The sequence below is a fragment of the Artibeus jamaicensis genome, unplaced genomic scaffold (genome assembly GCF_021234435.1).
Source record: "Artibeus jamaicensis isolate MK-2021 breed Jamaican fruit bat unplaced genomic scaffold, CSHL_Jam_final scaffold_1964, whole genome shotgun sequence".
NCBI classification, from domain to species: domain Eukaryota; kingdom Metazoa; phylum Chordata; class Mammalia; order Chiroptera; family Phyllostomidae; genus Artibeus; species Artibeus jamaicensis.
In genome coordinates this window covers 16,451,163-16,456,601 of record NW_026522030.1, presented here as the reverse complement: position 1 = coordinate 16,456,601, position 5,439 = coordinate 16,451,163, and the positions used below count along the sequence as shown (strand labels likewise).

The following is a 5,439-nucleotide window of genomic DNA, read 5'->3' as shown; positions in this document are numbered from 1 at the left end:
GGCATTCCTACTTCTCATCGCACCCATGCTGAAGTAGGAGGAGGCTGCATGTTCTTTCTGAAGCATAGCTCTGAGTATGTCTCTTCCAGTTCAAGGACGTTCACAAACTCCACACTGTCAACAGAGTAAAGTCATTTCCCACACCAGTCAAAGCCCTGGTTGAGCTTATGTATTGGCTGAGATGTTAGATGCTTTCTAAGTTTTTCATGTTAGTTTCCTATCCCTGCTATAAATTACCACAAATGTGGTGGCTTGAAACACCACAAATTTATTTTCCTGTAGCTCGAGATCAGAAGTTTGAAACAGGTCTCACTAGCCTAAAATCAAGGTGTTGGCAGGGATATGTTCCTCCTGGGGGTTTCAGGGGGAGAATCCATGTTCTTGACCTTTCTAGCTTTTAGAGGGCACTGCATTCCATGGACTGTAGCCCCCTTCCTCTATCTTCAAAGCCAGAAATGTCAGACTGAGTTCTTCTCCTGCCATCTTTTCATATGCCATTTTTGGCCTCCCCCAGACTGACCCATGGGACATAATCAAGTCATCTCTTTTGACTTTTCCGAAACCTGGTTAGGTCAGTGGTAGGCACTGACAGGAGATGGGAAGGCACAAAGGGTGTGATCTCTGGGTCTTTATTTTTTCTGACTTCCTTCCTGTTGGGCGTTTGTAGGTTGGGTTTCATTTCTCTTCCAAATGCCACAGCTTTGGGAAGTGACCTTCTTCATACACCTTTCCTCTCTGGGATCTGGTAACCACGTCCTTCTCGTGCTCTTTCAGACCTACAGTGGTGGTGTTTCCAGTTGTAACGGAGTGTGAACAGCTCTTCCTGGGTTTGCCTGGGACTTTCTGGGTTTCAAACCGGAAGTCCTGCCTCCCAGGAAATGCTAAGTCCTGTCCAAACAGAGGCAGGTGGCTGCTCCACTGTTCCTAGGCCCTAAATCCTGCCTAGTCCTTTGAAAACAATTTTTAAATTATATCTCAATTCCCCACTTTGTGTGTGTCATGAGTGTTCTGTTGGGACTCTGAGAAAGCCATGTTTGCCATGCAAATTACCTCATTTTGCCGCATATGATGTGCTCCCATGTATAATGTGCACCCACATTTTTGGCTCAAACTTCCAGGAAAAACTTTCATTTTAATTTTTTAATTCAATTTTTATTTATTTATTTATATTTAGGCACTTGTTTTTTGTATTATAAAGGAATTTTAGCATTTATTTTTGAATATATGATGGCACAAGACATTTTATGTAATAAATAATTAGAAAACATAAGAGCAGGTACAAAGTATGTCACTTACTACCCATGTATAATGCACATCCTTATTTTCCCATCAAAAAATATAAGTATCTGGAGTTTATCCTTAACATCTGCGCTTCAGAAAGATGACTGTGGCTGTAATACGGAGAACCAGTGGAAGAGAGTCAAGAGTGAATGTCGGGAGACAGGAAGTTGTCAGGGTGGTGAGTGAGCTGTGGTTATGCCTGAAGTAAGGCAATGGGGATGAAGATGGAGGAGGACAGAAGTGTTAGTGAGGCAGGCATCACAGGATAAGGCGATTAATTGGATGTGGGCGGACGGGGATAGAGAGGAGACTAGGGTGACGTACAGGCTGTTGCTGAGACTTGTGTGGACTGTGATGCCACTCACTGAGATGAGAAATTCTGGAGAAGAGTAGGGTTTGGTTTGGTTGGAAACTATGAGTATAAAGTTTCTCTTTCTGTGGCTTTTATTTTCAAACTATTAAGGAGGCCTCTGTTGTGGATTATAATCAATACAAAGCTTATGGATTTGTTAATGGCTTGAGTTTGTGTGTGATAGCACGTGACTATAGTTGCCATTATTAATGCTATGAAGGTCAGCGAAACGTAGCCTTTTAGGGGCAGCATTCTTCACTTTGTGAGTTTCTGGAGGTGTACAGAACAAATCAGCATGTACTTTATGAGGGTAAAAGTAAAAGACTAAGGTTGGACTGGACCCTCCCTTTAGGTAGAATTTTATGAGGAAGGAAGATTCCATGAAGAATGAATCTGACTGCTCTACCGAAATTCTCCCTTCAGCCCTCTGGATAAGCAGGCAGTGAACAGAGACTTTTGAATTGGTGTGTGACCTATGAGCATGTGTAACAAATGACTTTGTATATCTTAGGAACATTTGCAATTCTTGAGTGTCCATATGTGACATTTAAAGGTGAGTAACACTTGAGTAAGTCCGGAGTTAGCTGGAGTCAATGAATGTTTGAATCAATATACAATGGCATTTGTAACATATCACAGCTCCTCCTAAATCAGCTAGGTGCTTACTTTCTGCAACACATCATTTGCATTCTTTTGTTACATAGTCCCAGCTGCTGCAAATCTCCTCATCTAGAAAGAGATTTTTCTACTCTGCATTTTCATAGAATTCAACTTGTATTTTCCTCATGGTGTACATCAGGTCTTGTCTTTTGTGATGGGGGGATTTGTACACATGACATCTGCCCTAGAAGATGTAACAACTCTCAGACTCTGAGCCTGCACCCAGGCAAATCCCTGGGAGCTATCCGATGGGTGGCTCATAAATTCCTACTGACTATTAGTAAAGTCTCATCTGTAGCTGTTGGTGAGTGATCGCCACTACCTGGCAATCTTGATATCCTGCTTCTCTTGCTCGAATATTAACTTAGTGACTCTTAGAAGCTTGTTGATTCTGAGGAGGGCTCCCGGCCTTTTACTGCCCTCTTTGGATGTCTGGAATGGAAGGCCTGTTTCCCTGGGCCAGCATGGAGGATATCCCATAGGAACAGTATCTTGCCTCCAGGTCTAGTGTTCCATGTTCCACAAATGAGCTCAAGATATGGACCTTACATTGTCTTTCTTTTCTAGTTTTTAAAAAAATTTAAAGCAATCTAGTGTTTATTCCTTTGAAGATAGTGTCCCCCCTTTTTATTGAATTTATTGGCATGACACTAGTTAACAAAATTATACAGGTTTCAGGTGCACAATTCCACAACACATCACTTGTGTACTGTATTGTGTGTTCACCACCCCAAGTCAAGTCTCCTTCCATCACCGTTCATCCCCCTATACCCTCCTCCACCTTCTCCTTCCCATCTTCCCCCTGGCAGTCACCACACCGTTGTCCATGTCCATGAGTATCTTCTCTCTTTTTTTGTGCAATCCCTTCACCACCCTCACCGAGTGCCTTCCCCGCAGACAGCTATCAGCTGTTTATTGTGGTAAAATGCACATAATGTAAAATTGACCATCATTTTTGACTGTGTGGTTGGTTCAGTGGTATTAAACATATTCAGATTGTTGTGCAACCATGACCACCATCCGTGTCCAGAACTCCTTTCATTTTATAAAACTAAAACTCCATATCCACTAAAAAATAACTGGCCATTCCCCAGTCCTGTCCAGCCTCTGGCAACCACCATTCTGCTTTCTGTATCTGTGTATATGACTACTCTAAATACCTCACGTAAGTGGGGTCATACAGTATTTGCCTTCTTATGACTGGCTTATTCCACTTAGCATAATGTTCTCCAGGTTCCTCCATGTTGTAGCATGTGTTGGAATTTCCTGCCTTTTTAAGGTGGAATAATATTCCACTGCATGTATACACCACATTTTGTTCATCCACTCATCCACAGGTGGACGTTTGGCTCACTTTCGTGTTTCAGCTGTTGGGAATGATGCTGCTGTGAACATCGTGTAGCCTGACATTCTCTTTTATTTTAGATGTGATTCTTTTTTATCCATGGCAGTCCTCAAGAGACAGGATTTATTCTATTTTGATCTGTGGGAATACTGAGAAGAGGATTGTGTGTCAGCGATTGATTAAGGCTTTGGGGGAAATGAAATTGGGAAGAGGACAAAGCCATCACCTGTGATTTCAGGAACTCCCAAGAAAGTAGGAGTTTCTGAAAGGAATCAAGCTAATTAAGCATTAGCTTGATTGCAGAGGAGAACTTTGGAATGTAGATTAGGCTTCAGTGCTCTCCCACTGAAAAGCAAGGAGTACACTCCTGTACTTTTTAGTTTTCCTCTGTAAACTTCTAGGCACTTTAGGCTTTCCGTGTTCTTGAGCCAAGTGGCTCCAGCAGCCCCAGGGCAGTCCTCCAAATTAGCTTTGCCAGTGTGGGCTGTTGGAAGCAAAAGCATACCAGAGTTGGTGAAGGAGCCCACAGCGAGAGTAGAAGGGACCTGGAGGGATCTGAGTAGTGCAAACAATGCCCACTCCAGCTTCTCACTGGGCGTTTACATTCCGCTGTCCTGGGAACAAACCATCATTCACATTGTCTCCTCCATGGTGTTTCCAGGAGTCACATTATGAATTCATGAACTATTTCCGCCATCTTTTTGTGCCACCATAGTGGTGCACCTGAATGTCCTGGCTGATGCTCTCAAGAGTATCAACGATGCAGGAAAGAGAGCCAAACACCAGGTTCATATAAGGCCGTGCTGCAGAGTCGTCATCCAGTTTCTAGCTGTGATGATGAAGCATAGTTACATTGGTGAATTTGAAATTAGGGATGACCACAGAGTTGTGAACATCATAGGCAGGTTAAACAAGTGTGGACTAATCATGCCCAGGTTCAATGTGCAACTCAAAGAGCTAAAACAATGGCAGAACAGCCATTGATGGGACCTTCTGTGCCATCAGTTTGGTTTCATTGTACTGACAACCTCAGTGGGCATCATGGACCAGGAAGAAGCCAGATAAAAACACACAGGAGGGAAAATCCTGGGGTTCTTTTTCTAGAGATGTTATATATACATGCAAATAAAATGCTTCAATGAAAAAAAAAAAAAGAATCCAGGAAAACCTGACTCCTAGTCACCTTCTACACTATGCCAGCCTTTCTTAGAGGGATGATTTTGTGAAAACTCAGACCAGATCTTCTAAATCACTCCGTAGCTGTCCATTATTATCTATTATTATCTCTGCAAACCTCTCTGCTCCCATTGAAATTAGTTTTGAAGGTTGTTCACAAAGTTATAAGGTTTTCCTCTAATAATCTGTGGATGAAAAACATTTTAGGACAATATGACAGACAAGGGACATTATTAATGTTAGTTTACAAATTCATGAATATAACCTTGATTATATGAGTGCACATTTATACCAGTTTTCAGCTTCTAGGGACTTCCTGTTGCTGGCAATGCTTCATGGAGGGGAAGATGTTATTAAAATCCACAAATCCATCTCTCCCACCGTGAACATAATTTTTAATTTGACAGTCATAAAAGTCATCAACTATAACCAGTGTTTTAAAGATAGAGGAAGTGAGGCAGACAAAGTTAATGGCATTTCACTGAAGTTGTATTAACCCAGCAATAGATCCTTCCATTAACTACAACTTACTCATTTTCAGTCAAAAATTTTATTCATGGGACATGATTATTATTGATTAGCAATATGGTTTAACTTTCCTTAAAAACTTATCCCCTTTCTCGCT

At 41.8% G+C, this 5,439-nt stretch overlaps 1 pseudogene; it reads left to right on the top strand.

Annotated features, from left to right (window-relative positions):
- Positions 1 to 4,340: 4,340 nt before the first annotated feature.
- LOC119045911 (40S ribosomal protein S15a-like) lies at positions 4,341 to 4,742 on the top strand (annotated as a pseudogene).
- The last annotated feature ends 697 nt before the right edge of the window (positions 4,743 to 5,439 follow it).